Source organism: Pogona vitticeps, chromosome 1, assembly GCF_051106095.1.
Source record: "Pogona vitticeps strain Pit_001003342236 chromosome 1, PviZW2.1, whole genome shotgun sequence".
Taxonomy (NCBI): Eukaryota; Metazoa; Chordata; class Lepidosauria; order Squamata; family Agamidae; genus Pogona; species Pogona vitticeps.
Window position 1 is genome coordinate 192,765,499 of NC_135783.1, and position 20,119 is coordinate 192,785,617.

Consider the following 20,119-nt stretch of genomic DNA (forward strand, 5'->3'; position numbering starts at 1 on the left):
TGGACCAGAACACGCCAGGCCCTCCTGTCTTCCACTGCCTCCCGGAGTTGGGTCAGATTCATGTTGGTTGCTTCGGTGACACTGTCCAACCATCTTATCCTCTGTCGTCCCCTTCTCCTCTTGCCTTCACACTTTCCCAACATTAAGGTCTTTTCCAGGGAGTCCTCTCTTCTCATGAGATGGCCAAAGTACTGGAGCCTCAGCTTCAGGATCTGTCCTTCCAGTGAGCACTCAGGGTTGATTTCCTTTAGAATTGATAGGTTTGTTCTCCTTGCAGTCCAGGGGACTCTCAAGAGCCTCCTCCAGCACCACAATTCAAAGGCATCAATTCTTCGGCGGTCTGCTTTCTTTATGGTCCAGCTCTCACTTCCATACATTACAACAGGAAAAACCATAGCTTTGACTATTCGGACAAGAAATTACTCAGCAGAAGCTAGATATAAAGCCTGAAATGGCATTATTGAATGTCATTTCAGAAGTAAATGACAATAAAGTGAAGCACTGTCTGATGTATATACTCACAGCAGCTAGATTACTCTGGGCCCAAAAATGGTAAACAGAAGAGGTTACGATGATAGAAGAGCTGCTAAAGAAGCTATGGGACATAGCAGAACTGGACAATCTATCAGAAGCACTACGGGAACAGCCAAGAGACTATGTAAAACAAAGCTGGGGACTAATATATTCTTGGGCCCAGAAGAAGACAAAAGTCTAGGGTAAAATTTATGACATATGTATGACCATTTAGTATATATTGCAAATCGATATAGGGAGAGTAGAGGAGCTAACGAGGCTGGAATCTTTGACTCCAAAAGGGGGAGGGCGTACCTTAAATAGAGGGATTAGCCAGTTTTTTTGTCTCTTTTTTGTTTTTTTCTTTTTGTATGGTTTTTTTTTTGTTTTGTTCTATGTTTTTCTTTTCTTCTCTTTCCTTTTTTTGATGTCCTTATGGTTTCTGTATGTTAGAAATTACTTTAAAATAAAATTTAAAACAAAAACAAAAGAAAAAAGTAAAATTAATGGCTACCAGCTACTTTGTAATCTACAGATGTCTTTAAGAAAAGATGGGAATCTGTGGAGGAGGAAAATGGTTGAAGAAAAGAAAGCACAGACCATTCATTTAGACAACAGAGTCTGGACTAGTGGGATTTACTGTACAAAGTGCTTGCCTGGAGGATTTTTCTGAGCACTCTAAGTTCCTGCAGAAGAGCATAGTTCACTTCAGATCATAAAGGTGGCTCTCAAGTACTTTATCTCCTCACACCATTGCCATTTCCTAGCTTGAAGTCTGATGAATAACACCCTCTTATATTTTTTTTTCCATAGGGTCCACTTCACCCTTTCAGTCTTGCCATGTGGAAAGATTATGATTTATCTGCAAAACACTTTAGAATGCCACACCAATATCCCAAAATGAAACGGTGGATATAGTTTAATGAAGCATGCACGTTTCTTTCTCATTTTACGGAATAGTCCTGGGTGGCATAACTAGCACATTGCAATAAATCACCGGGGGGGTGGGGGGTTGTGTGAGCAAAGGAGTATATTGCAAAAAGGTCTTATTTTCTGGTCTGTGCATTGTGCTCCAAAGACCCTGCCCAGGTCCTCCCTGCCATTAGGCAGACAAGGCTGGCAGCCCATTGTGCATCTCATGAAGGGACAGCACAGTCTTGGTTAATTTGTTTTGATGTCACGGATGGGGAGAGGTCTGTGGTGGTGTTTTTCTTGGTCTCATGCTTCAAGAGGTTGTTCTGTTTGTGTACTGTGTGTGCACCTTGATCAGGAGGAACAATTTGCCCCTGTCGGCAAGATGTCATCATGCAACAGCAATAACACTCAGATGCTAACTTAATTGTATCCTTTGAAAGCAATATCGTTGGCCTCTCAAATTTTAGAACTTTCGAGGCAACTCATATTTTCTTTTTGTTAAAAATATGGATTGCAAATGTAGAAACACTTACTGTATAAAACAGTCAAACATCCATGGATGCAGTAAACAGATCATGCAGGCAAAACTAGGTATGGAAAAAGAATCAGAGAGAGGAGCTGGCGTGAAGCTAAGTTCTGTTTCAGAAAGTTTCGGTGCTTTGCAGCAAGGACTGGACCACATGGAATAGATAAGTTTTTCACAGGCTAAGCTTTGCTGCAAAGCATGTTGTCCAAGAGTATGGAATCAAACAAGGATTTGCAGGAGGTTGATCAGGATATACTGATGATTTGATGTTGGATGATTTGAAGTAGATTGTCAAGAATCTCTGACTCCCAAATGTATAACACCAGCAACAACAAAATGATGCTCACACACATACCTTCATGAACCTGAAATGAAGGACATTGGGCTTAGGGAAGTGGTCTTTTTGAAGTGTACATTTATGTAGAGGGATGCAGAGCTATGTCCAATGCAGGTACCCAAAACAAATTCCTGGGCTCAGAATTCTTTGTTTGAAGAGCATCTTTTAGACATCTGGTCACCCCTGGCCTCAATATCTCAAAGGTACATGATTAATAGGCAAATCTCAATCGGGTTTTGCCACATCAGCAGGTGGAGCCAGATGAATGTGGAATTGTTTTCTTCCCTGCAACACCCACTTTGGGGGCAAGGAGTGACAAAACTTTGCAGAAACTTTGAATGGTGGTGACTGAGATAACTTTTTCCCCCCAGTACAAACCTTTAAAAGGCCATTATGCTGACACTCACAATAGCACAAGGTTATACACAGAGATTTTTTTTTTAAAAAAAAGAAAAATTTAGCAGCACATCCTAGAATGACCATGTGATCACACAACATCGTGGATCACGTGACCATGTGGCACAGCACTGGCAAATTAAGGGGGGGGGAAATCTGTATAAAGAATGCACAAAGCGTTTTCAACACACACACAGAGTGGGAAGAGATTTCTCAAACACCTTCTGACTCGAGCAACTGCAGCCTCCACTTCTCTCCAACTTAGCAAGTTTTTTTCTGAAGTTTGTTCCGCAGCCTTTTCAGTTTCCCTCTCTCCCACTTGAATGGTACCCAAGAGATGAGAAAAGCTCAGCGTAGTTCTAGAAAGACCTTTTGTTCTTCTTTGGTTCTATACATTTGCCTAAGGCCCCCAGAAGCGAGGCTTGCATCCCTGTGGCATTTCCCCTCTCACTGTCCCTCTCTTCCTGTCTTTAGACCCAGAGCTGACACAACAGGTTCTTCTTCCCCCATGCGCTTGCTGCTCAGCATTCATCATACTCCTCTGCCTTGAAGGAGAATTGCCCATTCGCAATACTTCCAAGGTCACTGAGTTACATTAATGCCATATTGAGATACAAGGTTGGTAGTCTCTAGCATGTAAAGCCTGCTTCCCAAGTGCAAATGGAGCAGTGCTGGTTTATGGGGTTCTTATTTCTTATCTGACAGCTTTAGAAGACCTCAGGTAGAGTGTTTCTGCATGCTAGGCTCAATATCTTGCCCTCAGCAAAACTCCAGGGCGGATCCTTGGGAATTCGTTGCCAGCAAAGGTGCTGCTTATATTCTTTTGTGCTGTAACTTCTTCACAGAGCCGAGTGATCATATACTTCATCCCTTTCTGCATCAATTTCAGGGTCATCGTGGGGACTGCTTGGTTATAAACTATCTATGGGACTGGAACTTCTATGCAGAATTCTTAGTTGCAGACTAAAGTCAGTTCAGTGACTGAATTACAGTATATGGAATTTTCCCCCACCCCACTTTGCAATGTGCATCTTGTGTGCTAGGAGTAAACAGTTTGGCTGCACTTTGAAGGGTTTGTCCTGAGCTTTTCTTGATCTGCGAACACATTAACATTATTTCATCAGCACCTGGAGGCTGATCAGGCTTGCCATGGGGCAACGGGGAACCAGCAGTGATAAACTCAGTCACAATCGAGCAACACGAGTGTGCGAGCCCACTAATTTCACCTTCCACTACTACTGTTAAATGTTAATCTGTTCTACTCTATACTTCCCTTAGTTATAGAAAATGAACATTTTTTTTTCATTTTTTTAAAATTTGGTGACTGACCTGTTTTGGGATATTGCCTTCTGCAGTATATTGTTTTTCTTGGAGGGAGGATTGATCAGGGTGCCTTAGTTAGCCCCAATACTTCACTTCTTGACATGATATTATATAGCAAGAATCTGTGGTCCTCCATATGCTGCTAGACCACACCTGTAGGCATCCTTCAGTCTCGAGAGAATATGGTAACACACTCTGAATAGAGGTCTTGGAACAGCATTTAGTGTGGTTGAGAAGGCCAGTTTGAGAGTGACAATCCCTTCCACACTGAAGACAAATACAATCTGTCCCCTGTCCAGCTCCCTGATTTTGCTGGGTTCAGGACTGCCTCTTCGCCTCGGCCTGCTCAACAAGTGCCTCTTCAAATTGCGAGAGGCCATGATGCACCGCCTGCCTCCAGGCTGAACGCTCAGATGTCAAGGTTTCACATCTGTTCAGGTCCATTCCTAAGGCCTTCAGATCCCACTTGCAGATGTCCTTGTATCGCAGCTGTGGTTTCCCTCTGGGGCGCCTTCCCTACACTAATTGTCCATACAGGAGATCTTTGGGAATCCGACCATCAGCCATTCTCACTGCATGCCCAAGCAAACGTAGATGTCACTGTTTCAGTAATGTATACATGCTAAAAATTCCAGCTCATTCTAGGACTACTCTACTTGGAACTTTGTCCTGCCAGGTGATACCAAAAATCCGTCGGAGGCAACGCATATGGAAGGTATTCAGCTTCCTCTCCTGCCGTGCACAAAGGGTCCAGGACTCACTGCAGTACAGGAGTGTGCTCAGGACACAGGCTCTATAGACCTGGATCTTGGTATGTGTCGTCAGCTTCTTATTGAGCCATACTCTTTGTGAGTCTAGAGAACATGGTAGCTGCTTTGCCAATGCGTTTATCCAGCTTGACATCTAGAGAGAGGGTGTCAGAGATGGTTGAGCCAAGGTACACAAAGTCATGAAAAACCTCCATTTCTTGTGTGGAGATGGTAATAGAGGGAGTCGAGTCCACGTCCTGGCCCATGACTTGTGTTTTCTTCAGGCTGATTGTTTGTCCAAAGTCTTAGCAGGCCTTGCTAAAACAATTCATGAGTTGTTGGAGCTCTTCAGCAGAATGGGCAACAACAGCTGCATCATCGGCGAAGAGGAAGTCCCTCACGCACTGCTAGACCACAGTTCCCATCATAAAGTTGTCACCAATGCTCCTTCCTCAGAGACCCAAGCAATTGTTTTAAATTTAAAAGAAAATGTTGACCCACTTTGGGGTGCAAGGAAAAGCCTTTGCTTGTTTTTTTTAAAATAATATTCTTTTGGGTGGTGTAGATTGTGGGAACAAATGTGGCCTGTGAAGGTCCCGGGATGAGAGTGAGAACTCCCAGGCCTCTATTGGCTGCTCACCCTTGCAATAAAGCATAAGGGGTTTTGATTGAAAGAACCAAAAACCAAGACTCGGTGTCCATTGCACATAGAATCCAGCACTGGCCCAAAGTATCTTGCTGCCTAAGGCACAGCTACAAAGAGTGACCCCCTTCATCTGTCAAAGTATTTAGTACCTTAAACCAGCCAAATTATTTTGGCCCCTAAGACAGATCTTACCCGTGATCATGTCCTTCATAGTACAGTAGTTACAAATTAGACAGTTAAAGATGTGCTGCCCTTTCATGGCAGCCAGCATCTGCTTCTTGAGGCAGTTGCCTCATCCTGTCTGATGGGAAGTCTAGACTTGACTGACCCGACACACTCAAGTGCTCCTAAGACAATACATTAAGGTGGGGTATCCCAGTGTGATGTAGTAAACAGAGTAACAGACTAGAACTCAGGAGGCCTGGGTTTGAATCCTCGCTCAGCCGTCGAAATTCACTGGGATGTGGAACTGATAAAACCACACCTTAAATGCCTCACTTACCTTCAGATCCCTGTTAGGGTCACTATAAGTTGGTTCCAACTTGACCGCACTTAACAGTATCTGCAGTGCAGCTTTATTCACACACAGTCACATACCCACACATCCACCCACTTACACACACACCAATATACACTTACTTTCCCACTGAGAGCGACTGCTTTGTTTGCATTTCATGTTGTGTCAGCTTCTCTTGATAATGCACTTCTTATATCAGGCTGGTCATTTTTTTCAAGATTTAGTTCAGGGGGAAAAAGCTCTAATCTGATTCTTTGAAGTTTGGCATGAAAGAGAGAGAGAGAGAGAATATATATTAGCATCCTATCATCTGATGCATGCAAGGTCTGTGCTTCAAGGTCATGCAAAAGTACTGAAATGTTTCCTTAACCTTAAATTATATTCCATGTCTGATGTTCATTTTTGTATCAAGTATGCTATTTTTTCTTGTTGTCGCTCAGATCTTTTTTCAAGTGCTGGTTTTCTTTCTAGCAAATGGCCTTGTAATAATAGTAGTAAAAATACCACAGTTTTGTGTTTTCATTTATTATATCTCTGAGTGCACATTTTCTTTTTCTTTTTCTTTTTTTAAATTAGAGTTCTGGTTAAAGAAAGAGCAGTCCATCTTCAGACCTCAAGAAAAGAAGTATTTTAAAATAAGGGGTTGTATAATTCATAGAATGTATTGTATTTCTTTAGCTGTGCATTTAAACTTTAAGTGCTATCTTGTGTCCAAAGTACTGTGATTTCAGACCAAGCAGACCTGGAGACAGAATTAATTTTTCTATCCAGTCAAGTTTCTTCAGACTAATTTCCAACTGATTTATATTAAAATAGTCACCTCAAAGGAAAATACCTATTGGTTCAGCTGCAGTGATACAGCTGAGACTTGTATTCTATATTCAATACTATATTCAGAGAACACAATCATGTTTATTTCTAATATAGTAGGACACCTCCCCAAATCCATGGGGGAATGGTTCCAAGCCCCCCTGGAGATGCTGAAAACAAATGCTTTATACAGCATAGAAAAAGAAAAAAAACACCCAGAAATAATATTTTCACAGTGTATTTACCAGAACTGGACACTGGAGGAAGCCAGAGATCTTGCTGTGTAGTCTTCAACAACATGAATTCATAACATGTTTATTGGCTCCCTGCGGTGGCTAGTTCTGGTAAATATATTATGAAAATACATATTTCTAGTTTTTCTTTTATTACTTTTAATATTTTCGGACCATGGATAAGTGACTGCAGATACTTATCCTGCAGATAAGGGGGTCCCACTGTACTAGGAAAACTTTGCTCCTGCAGCTCTTCTGCAGCTTGAGTTTCAATTTCATCTGGAAAAAACATCCCCTCCCATTCTCCTGACAACACCAGCACACACACACACCGTGCCTTATATTCACCCCGCATATCGAGCTACGGCTTCTCCAGTAGTAAATCCCTTACCTGCCTTTCTCACTTTCTGGATTGGTAGGTTGAGCAGAATTCCCATGGTCAATTTCCATTTGAGCAAATCAGAGCTAACATGGGGATTCCTCCAACCACTGTGCTTTCACAGTTAGGTCCTTGAGAAGAAGGGAGGCTGTTTGGTGTCCTTTGGACCACACATCACAGCGTAGCTGTCTGAGGAATTTGGGAGCTTGAAGTAAAACAAAACAAAACAAATCAACACATCTCTGTGTCTTTCTCTCTTTTAAAACTAGATCTGAGTGTTACACTTGAACCGCTCACCATGTGTTTCTTGAATAGGATTATAAGAAAACTTCTAGTCCCAAGGTGTGTTTCCTCTTGAATATCTGGTAGATCTTGAGACATGTTTTCTCTTGAATATTAGGTATGTCTCTTGACTTTTGTCTGGGGCTGATAGTTGTGTTCCAGATATGACTCTGAAATGTCACTCATGGTCCTTGTTAGGATGAAGATACCCTGTTTCTTCAAAAATAAGACCTAACGTGAAAATAAGCCCTAGTATGATTTTTTAAGGTGCTCCTAACGTAAGCCCTACCCCCAAAATAGGCCTCAGTTAACTGAAACCCCACCCTCCACCATTGTGCAGCAACCAGAAGGAGATGACATGACTGTATTTGAATAAATGTAGATTGTTGTACATAAAAAAAATAAAACATTTTCTGAAAATAAGCCCTAATGTGGATTTTGGAGCAAAAATTAATATAAGACCCTGTCTTATTTTCAGGAAAACATGGTATGTACATAGGCATGGCACCCAGTTTTCATTCTGGGTTATTTTTTTATCAGGAATTATGTAGGAAGTGAAAGTAACAGAAGTGGGTCAGGTGGTTCTCTGGTGGGAGATCATCTGATGTTACCAGCCACCTGTGGTTTGTGTGGTGGACCGCCTCATCCTACTGCTGCAGGCGGAGCTACTGTCCCTTGGTCAGACCATGGACCAGTGCTATCTTCTGCCACTACAGGACAGTTGGGAAGACCCAGGGGTAAGAATAATTGGAGTTGGGGTGGTGGAGGAGGATCTTTCTCCCATATAGTTGCAGACAAGTTAACACCTCTGCCAAATATCAGCAAACTAGGCCACCAAGCACCACAGACCTGTACATTAATTTAGGTGTCTTTTCTCTCACTAACTCCTTCAAAACGTTGCGAGGGTGTTTTCTCCTCCCTCCGTGTGTCATGCTCCCTCTGCAGTACTGACAAATGCTTCCCACTAGAGAGCCCCTTTATCAAAGGCCACACTGATGACCCAGCTGCAGGAGCAGTCTCCTGTAACAGCTCTCTGTTAAGAGTTCCTATAGAAATAGCTTTTAGAGTCGATCAGCAACTGGCTGTTTGCAGCTGGCTTCTTCATGCAAGGTCAGCCCATAATTTCATTTGTTTCCTTAGTTTGCCATTCAAAACCCAAGGCACAGCAGATTTCCCTTGACCATGAAAGGTACCAAGCAAATGTGTGAGTCTCGACGATGATTGCTCATTAACCTTTTGTCCCAAGGGCAGTAATTTCTTTTTTTGTGGTGAAACCTTGTGGGTAGTGTTGAGAAGGGAAGAACAGGTGGGAAAATAAATGATAGCATGTATGAGCTATTTGATGGTATATTGGAGTTTTATTTCACCAGTCCGATGACACAAAACATTGTTATTTTCTAGTGTCAAGAAAACGCTGTCTGGGATCAAGAGCTCAACAACAATAATAAAAAAGCAATAGTTTTAGAACGGCCGATCAGTCATCACAGTTTGCTTAAAATGTCAGCCAGTGCCATGCTTTTAGACGAGAAGTGTGCAATATTAACCATAACTGTGTGTGTGTGAACGCAGGATGTAATGCTGTTCGAATTCATAAGCTATGTCAAATTTTAGACTTACGTTAATTGAAGATGCTTACAAACGTAACATTAATTCTCTGCTGCTGTCATTCTGGTGCCTTTATGAAAATCTTCTGTGAAAATGTTTATTGCCTCTTTGTGTTACTGGAACATCTATTTCACAGACTGCTGTTCAAACAGCATTCCTCAGAACCTCCTGTCAGCCATTAACAGGTGTGTGGACTGATATCTGCCCATGTAAATTTCCTTCTAGATGTGGTGCTGAGTTTGTACCTCTGATAAACCCATCAAGCTTTGCTTAAAAATGTCATTTTCTCAGTACAATAGACACTCCTTTTGCTGTGCAGTTTTGTTTCTGCTGTTGTGTTTTTCTGCACTCTCTCTTTCTGCTTCTATCCATGTTAGCCATCTTTAGAACGGTGAAGGGTTGTCGAGCTGAAACTTCCTCAGTCTCATAGGGGGACAAAAAGATGGCAGGGAGGGCAAAGATGAACTATTACATAGTCCACCACAGAAGTTAAAAATTAGACTAGGGTATGAGGTTATTTTGTACCATTGCTGATGTATGTAAATTAGAGGGGGTTATTCGTATTTGTATACGGATACGAATACCCCCGCACAGGTGGAGATAACGAGGTTCTGGCCCCATGGGGCCGGATGGTCCACTCACTGATCCGCCGCTGCTACGGGCATCGCAATCCCATCCTATCACTTCAGAGCTCGCGATCGGCTAGCCACTCCTGGCAGGAGGCGGGATGACAAGCCTCTCTGCAGGGTCGAAGAGTGGCTTGCTGGTTGCGAGCTCTGGAGTGATAGGATGGGATTGTGATGCCCGCAGCCATGGCAGATCAATGAGTGGACCATCCAGCCTCATGGGACCAGACCCTCGTTATCTCCACCTGTGCGGGGGTATTCGTATCCAAATACGAACACCCCCATCTCTAATGTAAATCTCTTGAGGCACCAAATGAATTAAAATGTCTGAAACAGAATTCTCACCCAGTTCTTCTTTCTCCTTGACTATAAAACCTCATGGGTTTCCTCTGGGTGCCATTACATTTTGGTAAAAAATTCACAGGGGGGGAAAAATGAACAACGCCATGTTTTCTGCTGAAGATTTTTTGTTGCCCATGTGTTTTGCCACAGGGATATCTGTACCAGTCAAGATGATTCTGTTGCTCTGGGGACACTCCAAGCAGAACAGCCTCACGGAGACAAAAATAGTCCTAAGAGTGAGCAGCATATGCCCATTCTTCCTTCAAAGTGTTATAATTTAATGTGCTTGGCCTGTCAACAAAATTGCGCACGGTTGCTCTGCATAATATATCTTTCATCATGAATATATAATTTTTGGTTCTCTTGCTTGGAAAGAAAATGTGAAAAGTTGCATCCTCTCCATTCATTTTGGATGCTGTTGTTCTTAGATGCTACTGTGAGCACCAAGGGTCTCCTAAAAAAACACCTGAGGTTTGAACAGAGAGGTTCCAGGTGTAAGCATACTCCTAAAGCAGCTGAGCTGAGTCTGGGTACCCATCCAGCGTACATTTTGGGGTGGTTGTGGCCCCATCCAGTGTATGCTGTTTCCTGGTGATCACATAACATGTGAGAAATAGTGCTCCAGCTCAATGCTGATCCATGACCAAGCTGCACCTTTTTTGGTCCAGCAGTAGGACTTGTGCTTTTTGAAGCCAAACGAGTGATGGGCAGAGACCAAGAACGATGCTGGCAGATTTGTAAAAAAATATCATAAACAAGTGGTTACTTTCAGGGAGATTGCTCCTTGGAAACAACACTGTCAGGACACACTTTTCTTGCCATCAGATCCCATGTTGACTTATGAATCATTGACTTCCAAAAGGTCCTATCATTAACAGCCCTGCTCAGCTTTTTCAAATTCAAGGCCACGGCTTCCTTTATTAAGTTCACTCCTCTCATGTTTGGCCCTTCTGTTTCCTGCTGCCTTAAACGTTTCCCAGTGTTCTGTCTAGTGCTTCTGTTAGCAAGTCCTATGGGCGCAATGGTTAAACTGCAGTACTGCAGTCAAGTCTCCGTTTACCACCCGAGTGAGCCTCATAGTGCAGTGGTTAAACTTCTGTACTGCAGCAAAAACTTTACTCACAACCCAAGGTTCAATCCCAGCTAGCCAGCTAAAGATTCACTCAGCCTTCCAGCCTTCCAAGGTCAGTAAATCCAAGGTCAGCTTGCAATGTGTAGCCTGCATAATTAAATTGTGAACCACTGAGAGAGTGCTTTAAGTGCTATGGAGGGTATATAAGCATCATGCTTTTTTTGCTTTTTGAGTTTTATCCCAATGGCTTCAGGTAGCCAGCTCAAGGTTCACTCAGCCTTCCATCCTTTCAAGGTCACTGCAGTAAAATGAGTACCCAGCTCGCGGGGGCGTGTGTGTGTGTGCAGTGTTATTTGTATAATTATGTAAACCACCCAGAGAATGCTCTAGTGCTGTGGTATATAAGTTGAAACAAACTATAAATGAAGCAAGCTGCTATAGAAGCAGAATTTTTAAAACTGGCACTGTGCATATAATTCTGTACTTTTCAGACATTCTGCATACTATTGTGGGCCAACTTGTTGGTGAGCAAAGCTTTCTCATGAACAGTATGATACAGTCCATAAAAAATGCTTTGAACTCGGGATTGGCAAAGTCTTTTCAAGAATCATTTGTTGTTCTTTTTGTCGTTAAGTTGTGTCCAACTCTTTGTGACCCTATGGGGGAAAGTGAAATAACACTTTCAAGAATCATACATTTTAATAAACATTCAGCTATGTCAATTTTTGAAAAAAATTAACATTCAGACTGCAGATCCAGAAAAGAATGACCTCTGAATCAGAGAAATTTAGATCTCTCTCTCTCTCTCTCTCTCTCTCTGTGTGTGTGTGTGTGTGTGTTTGTAATAATTTTCTCTTTTATACAATACAAAGCTGGGATGGTAAAGAACAATGGAATACACTCAGGATTCCTAGTGCCATTAAGTTCCCCACCTGTTCTTGTGTGCCTTTGGCAAAGTCATTGTCCATCTTTCCTTGAGGTTTCCAGTTAAGTGGTCCTTGATTGTTCTGTCACTTAAATTCCATTCACATCCCACTGACCACATTTTAAATGTAAGACTGATGCCATAGGGCTGCAGGCCGGTTTTTGAGCTCATTCGTCATAACTTTCAACAGAGCTACAAGGAAGAATGTATTGGAAGAGAAAGGTTCTGAAGACCAACAAATATGCCAGATGATTTATAATACATCACTGTGAGGATGAAGGAACGGGCATTTCAGTCTCTGCCAAGGGCCTGTGTCACCTCCCAATGGCCGCGGAAAATGTTCCCATCTTTAGCTGTCCCTTAGATCTAGGGGAAGCTCTGTCCAACACAGAAGAGAGAGAAAAGGCAGGAAAAGAGGCAGAGAGGAAGGGAGGACACCTCGGTGAGGGAGGAGAAAAGGAGGAGCAAGGAGGAAAGGAAGTTCCGGTGAAGGAAGAGGATAAGGAGGGAGAGACTGAGGAGATGGTAGAGGTATGGAGAAACACAAAAGAAGAAATAGAAGTTGAGGCTTGCCAGGCTGAAGTGAATGTTCTGAAAGTAGTGGATCTTCAAGAGGGTTGGAAATGTGTAGAACATGAGGACTCTTGGACTGGGGATCATGTCACGTTAAGAGTTCACAGGGTTGAGGTGGAAAAGCTGCAACGATCAAGACCTCCTCATCAGCCCTCCTTTTGGAGTGAGAAGAAGGAGCTGTGAGGGTGGGGAGTGAGAAGAGGTTTGACTCAAAACCCTTCAGCCTGGCCAATCATCGGAGGCGGCCTGTCAACGCCCCTGCTCCGATGAGAAGGAGAGGGAAGGTGGGATAGCTACCCCTGTCATACAGTCGAGCATAAATAGAAACCATTCCTGTTGCGACACCCTTTACTTAGCGTATTTCAAGTGGGCCGTCCAGTTAATGGAGGGACAGGGGATGACTTGACAGGGACAGAGAGAGGGGGAGTAAATGAGGAGACTAGTAAAGAAACTGTGCTTGGTTCCAATTTAGAAGAACCTGGAACCTGTTAATAATGGTCCTCTTTTACGAGTAAACTCAATTTTAATAAATGCGGTTGTTGATGAGCATACTCCGTCTCCAGTGGTAGATTCACTCCAGTGGGCCACATTAGAAGATGAAAATTTGGTTTGGGCCGCACATAAAATAACAGTAACGATACCTGATCATCAAAAAAAAAAGGGGGGGGCGAGAGGTTCAAAACTTTGTAAGACAGCTCTTCGTAACCCTTTTCACACTTTTTTTCTGTTCTGTAACTGTCCTGATGACTCACACCAAAGTAATGCTTTTGCTTTGGTTTGCCTTCATGATACAGAAGCTGGAAAGCTACCAGCACGGAGCGACCCCGCAGCTGGAGACAGAGCCCAGGAAATTCAAATGCCCTCCCCCACCGGGCTCCTGCCTCCTGCTGCCATGTCTCTCCATGCTGCTGGCTTCCCAAGTAGAAACTCCGAAGTTTCTACTTATACTCAGCCTTTCGCCAGCCAAATCCAGCCCTGCTGAAGGCGGCGACCACGGTTGCGTCGGTCTCCCCTCTGGACTCCCGCCTGCAGTGGGCTGCCTTTCTCCCCGCTCAGCTGGAAAACCCAAAGCCTGGCAACTGGATGGATGAACCGCCAGGCTGACTTCCTCCTTCACTCTGGGCAGCAATGGAGTTGAGAGGCTCGGCTACCCGCTTTCCCCCCAGGCGCTGAGTTGGCTGTTGAGCTGCAGGGTGGATTTGGCCCTAAGGCTCCAGAGTTTGAGGCTGGCTTTTTCCCGCCCGACACACAGACACTCCGCAGGCGGGCGGGCAGCTCCTCCCTTTCCACCTTCCCCTCGCTGCATCTTTCCAGCTCTTTTTTGCTTCCTCGCTCACCCACTCACACGCTTTCCTCTTCGCCAGGAGAGTGGCCGGGTAGCAGAACTGGAACGCTAGCACAGCATTGTGGGAGGTGTGGGACCTTTAGTGGGCTGCATTAGGAGCTGACCTGGGCCACATGCAGGCCGTGGGTTGGACAAGCCTGATCTAGAATTTGGGAGGTTCTCCACTCCTGACAAAATTCTGAAGTGAATGGGCTTAAGTGTACCTAAGCCACAATTAGACTGTGGTTGAAGAACTATATCGTATTGATGGGCCGCTTGTATGAACAGCATCAAAAAGTTATTTTGTGCTTTCTGAATTCACTCACTGTAATTGTAAATAAAGCAGTTGATTTTTAAGCACGAGCAGAGACGGAATTCTACCTCTGGTCACAGTCTTATGCTGTTTCCATGGGAAGAGGGACTGTCTAAAGAGGAAAGCTTCTGTGACAAATAGTAGTTTTTCTATGCAGTCGAAGATCTTGAAAAATCAGGATTTTCAATTGAATGGAGAAGCTCCATCGGTAGCAAACTGTTTCCTCTTTGGACTCTCCTTGGCCACCTAGAGACAGTGACAGGAAGTCAAGGCTAGAACTCTGTCCCTGATCACACTTTGAAATTGACCCTCTTTTGAACACCTGGAGAGGGCTTGTTGATCTTTGATTCTTATATTCTGAATGCGCAAGTTCATAGACCAGAATCGTCAACCCAATTTAGAGCCAGCAAAACAAAACAAAGCGGAATAAATGAAGAATAAATACCTGCAAGGATGAAGGGTAGAAACGTCTTACCTTGTCCTTTTGCTCACTCTGGAGCCTGCATTCTTGGAAGAAACAGCTTGTGACTGTACAGTGAGAGCAGTCACTGATTGGTCTGACATTTGAGTACGCTGGATGTCCTTTTAGATACATAGCAGCTAGGAATATGGCAGGCACTCTCCTTTCCTGAAGGTTAAAAGAAGTACAAGTCTCTTTCAACTAGTCAACTTGAATATATCTGAGGTTTATTTTAGTATACCATTAGCTGCCTAGGACTGTTTCAGTCTGCTTTCGAAACAGAAGGAAGTGCTCCTTCAGACAGCATGGAATCCAACCAAGACATTTGCTGCCACAAGTCACAATGATGGCTGCCAACTTAGATGATTTTAAAGAAGAATTCATGGAGGATAATGCAGTCAATGGCTACTATGACTTGACTTCCAGTGGTTTACAATGACAGTTACTAATGATATTATGTCCAGTGCCTATTCAAGAAACTTCTCAGTGTCAGTTTGCTTGGGGAAAAGAAATAAAACGGTACTGTTCCACTTCTTGTAAGAAATAGTTTGTGGGTTTTTCATAGGAATATGATTGCTTGCCAAAGAAATGCTAGAGGTCTTATGTTCTTAATATGCATCTGCTGCATAATGTCAGAATTTAGCAAAACATGGGTGAATTCTGACCACACAACCATAAGGCGGGTTAGTTGATTATCTCTTTGAAAGGATCTGCATCCACATGTAAAGCCATTCATTTTTAGTGCCTGACCATATGATGTTGTGCTTTGCTATGTGGCCAGAAAAAGGACATTGGTGAGATTTCTTCGCAACCTTATTTTTAATGCATCACTTCCAAATTTTTATTTAATTATCCTTGCCCTCAGTCCCAGGCTCAATCAAACTATTGATCCATCTAGCCCAGTAATCTAGATACTGCCTGGCAGCAGCTTGTGAGGATTTTAGGTAGAAATCTTTTCAACCTTACCTGGAGGTAAGTACCAAACCTGGAATCTGCTGCTACCACTGAATTATGCTGTTCTCCAAACTCAGTGGGCGATCTTCAATAGCATAATGGCCTAGCATCCTATTCAGAACATAAGGACAATTGTGTAATCATTTCCCCACTCCACCAGGCCCGTGTTGTGCAACCAGTCACACCTCCAGTTGCACAGACAATCTCACAATCAGTGGAAGACAAAAGGAATCTTGCCAATTGGGGGAATGTTTATTGGACTGAACTTTCTTTCATTGATCATGTAATGTGAAAGGATACTGGCTTTTAATCTGTTAGCCTAATCTAATTGCCAAGATTATGATGACAAAAGGCATTGTAGTGTTCTAAAGAATGACACTCAAACAACACTCTCAGAACACTATAGAACTTTATAACATCCCTTGATAGTTTATGGAGGAAAACCCATGATTTCTCTGTGTTGTTTCTGCGCTGCTGTCTCTGAAACTGCCATTTTTTTCCTGCCCCTGGCCTCTTGGCTCAGCTTGGCATGGATATGTTGTGGCTCAGCTGGTTTTGTTGTCTCTGTGCTGGCTCACTGGCAACATGCTTAGATTACACCAGCCCTTTTATAGGCATGGATGTTTATATATCTTTATGTATTGCTTACACTTTCTAACCAAGGTGATTCTAATAATAGAAGATTCTAAGAGTAGATTCTAATAGTAGTTCTAATGCAAAATGCATACCTTCTGCTTCAGTAGCGGACAACAGATTGATAAGGTTTATGCCAATAAAGTCTCTTAACTATGTCTTTTCCTTCTTTACCAGATTCAATGGGATTTTTCATTGACTCTGCTTCTGCAGAGACTTTCATTCACTTAACATTGCTCTTTGCATGAGAAGCAAGCCCCATGGAGAAACAATGGGTTTCTGCTTAGTTAGAAAAGTACATGGAATTTAATATGATTCTGTGTATGGAGTCTGAGAGAGAGAGAGATTCTGGTAGTGAGAGACAGTGTGAAACTTAAAAGTAAACTAAGAGTGAGTTAGAGATCTGTGAGGATGATGAATGCAATAGAGAGTTAAAAGAGGTTTAAAGATATAGCAGTCTTGATTCAAATACTAGTGATTATCAACCTGTGATTTGCCTATTGAATATTAATCATTTTGGTTAACTTCCCTGATCTAATAAATGACTTAAGTTTTAAAAGCACACATGTCTCCATGATTAAGTGGTATTAAAGCAGTAATACCTGGTGGCAGCGAAGAAAGAAGAAGGGCGAGAACCTCATGAAGACCTGAGGAGATAAGGGCTTCAGAGGAAATCGCCACAGGAACCCCCCTTTTTAATTATTATTTTCTAGGCTACATTTCTTTGTCCAAAGGTAACCTCTATCAAGCAGTTCATTAATGTTCAAACCTCCATGTTATAATCACATTTCACATTTCCAGGGTTACAATTCTTATACTTTTAATCATTTAATACTTTATTTATCCAAAATTCAAACTGTGAGTTCCCTCTCCTTCCCTCCAGTCAGGTGAGTGTGGGGATGTCTTGCTTGTATGTTTCCTCTCTTGCTTGGCATTCCCGTTTTGCAGTATTGACATTACAATATAAATGTTTAACATCAAGAAGAAGAAGAACTGTCGTAGTAACATCAGTTGCAATGACAACAGAAACAACTGCAGCATTATTAACATTTATGCTTGGTTAAGGATGTGTGCAAATAATTCCCTTTAAATCTCACAGCCTAGGATTGCAAACTCACACATGTGCATGGATTTGGAACTAGCCACTGAGATCAAAGGAGTGTGCCACTGATCAGGGTTGGAAAAGATTGCAGCCTCAGGGCCCACATCTTCAAAGCATGGGCTCCAGTATAATACTGATCGGTGCAACGGGAATATAGGACAAACAGTGATTGATGAACCCCAAGCCAAATATGAAATGAAGAAGATGAGAAAAATGACATCCAGGGAAGATTGAACCAGGTAAGCTTTATTAAGTAGTAGAAGTAGAATGTAAAGTTACTAAGAAATATTACAGCAAATTCCAGTTTTCAAAAAATTCCAGCAGGGTCTGAAAAAAAATACTCTTAGCAATGAAATCAGATGGTTGGGTGTTAATTTACAATGGATTTTATTGTCAAGAATGTAACAAAATACACAGTGACTAAGCAGAGATTGAAATTTGAACGGCACTGAACCTTCTTCCTTTTTTGGCCATTTTTGTTTTGTTCTTTAAGTAGCTATTTTTTTTTATTTCTACCTACAAAACCCGAACATTGACATAAACATATAATACTTCTGATCACAGGTTAGTCCTGAGAACCTAGCCATGATGTTACTTGTCCACAGTGCAATTAACAGAAACATGATTTGGTTATATAGTCATAGGAAGTCTGGACCACTGATTCAAGGGTCTCCTGAGATTATGCCAAAAATTGCCATCCCAAAGATGCTATTTTCCATTCAGGGAGTGGATGCCAATTTGGTCCATGGTGATCCAAGCCCTGCCTAATGCAGTTTATGCCCCCAGATCCAGGGTGAGAAGTCTAATCAGATCACTGGCCCTCCCACTGGCTTGTACCAAAACAGGTATAACATATTCTTCTTTTTGCATTAAATTTAAAAAACATGATGGACCTTAAAGAGGGCAGTAAGGCACCATGTTTCAGACAACTAGCTTCAAGGACTTGTGTAGCAAGCAGCTTTAAAATTTGCTCCTTGAAATCTGAGCTGAAATTCTGGCCTGAAATAGCAGATAACAGCTGCCACTAAGCAATGGCCAGCTCTACTCTTTTCCTCCCCATCATCCATTCACATTAATCCCACCTTGAAGTCTGGCTTCCACCCTCATTTAAAATGTTCAAATAACCAATTTAGTATGAATGCCCTTAGCTTCACCCTAGAACCGAATCTGCTCTTTTTACTTCCATCTGGATGTCATAGAAATCGGCTTCTGTCAGACAGATCATTTTCTAGATTCCGCATTTGGCCAAAGATGACAGCCCTGATGTAAAAACGGTATATATATTTTAGGGAAAGAGAAAAAAAATCTTTGGCTTGATTAATCAAGGACAGCTTTCTAGACAAGTAAAAAGCATTGTTTTTAATTTGCTGATCAGCTGAATGTTGCAGTGCTTATATTTCATAACTGTCTAACAACATTGCTATTATCCATCCTTTGATTCTTCCTTGCAGCGTTGTTTTCCCTCAAGCAGACAGTGGGCAGAATCCCAAGAGGAAAACCAATAGACACCATAATGGGAAGATAATGGTTAGCCTATTTGGAAAGTCTTACCTGACTTGGAAAATAATTGATGAAGGGAAGCATTGCCCTCTCAAATAATTGTAGGATATAGGCTTCTTATAGAGCTAACTCCAAAGTTAAGGTAGACTGATTCCCAGTCTCATTTTACCTTAGAAGTCTAATTATGTTTCATCTCCATCAATTCCATATGGTGAGCAGTTCATACTTCATTTTCTTTGCATTTGTGTGGGAGAGGGGAATCAATAAAGCATCCAAGCACTTTTAATAGATGTATCCTTGGGAGATTCCCTTCATCGCACCTTTAAGTAGTCGATTGACTAGATGGGCGAGGTGTAAATGCAATAAGTAAGTAAGTAAATAAACAAACAAATAAATAAATAAATAACAACTTGAGTTTACGCCATGAGAAGCATATGCATCATTTTCAGAACTTACAGAAATAGGAGAGGGGTTTGGAGAACAGGCAGTCGGAGAACATCAGAAACAGGTAACCATTACTACATGTCAGCTGGGGGCCTTAAAGATACTCTTCTAACATCAAGAAGATGCACAATCCTTCAACATAACATTCTAACCTGCCAAAATCAGACTATCAACCAACATGAATTTGTACTAGAAACTACAGTAATTGCAATGTTCTCCTAACAGCTTATTGGACCTCCTCGAACAAAGTGTTCTGCACTCAGTTCCTGAACTAGTGAGGCGGTTGCGCTATTCCGTCCCGCTTTAAAGTGCATGAAGCTCTTGTGTGTTGAAGGGGAGCATGAGTGCCCTGCCCTTGCCATCTGAACTGGGGGAGGCTGCTGTGGGCAGGTAAGCCCTCCACCAAAGCCAGAACCATCCCCGGGGCTACTTGGATAGGGAGCCTCCTCTTCTTCAGAGAGTTGTATTTCTGTGGCTAAAGTGATGTTGGAGGGCTTAGGTCTGGCAGAACGTTCTGAGTGTGTGTGGTCTCTACAAGCTTTAAAGCATGACTGGAAGAGGCTCCTGTAAAGGCTTCTGTGGTATCTGAATAGCTGGCGCTCATTTTTAAAAAAACCCTT

General features: G+C 42.5%; 1 long non-coding RNA gene across 2 annotated transcripts in view; it reads left to right on the top strand.

Moving 5' to 3' along the window:
- Nucleotides 1-20,119, top strand: part of LOC140702314 (uncharacterized) — a 147,371-nt gene that overhangs the window by 52,271 nt on the left and 74,981 nt on the right. Inside the window, exon 3 of one of the 2 annotated variants that reach the window (XR_013545325.1) lies at nt 10,350-10,735. The exons of the other annotated variant lie outside the window; for it this stretch is intronic. This is a non-coding gene — a long non-coding RNA (uncharacterized LOC140702314). Of the gene's footprint in view, nt 1-10,349; nt 10,736-20,119 lie in introns of those variants that run through there. 2 annotated transcript variants of the gene reach the window in all.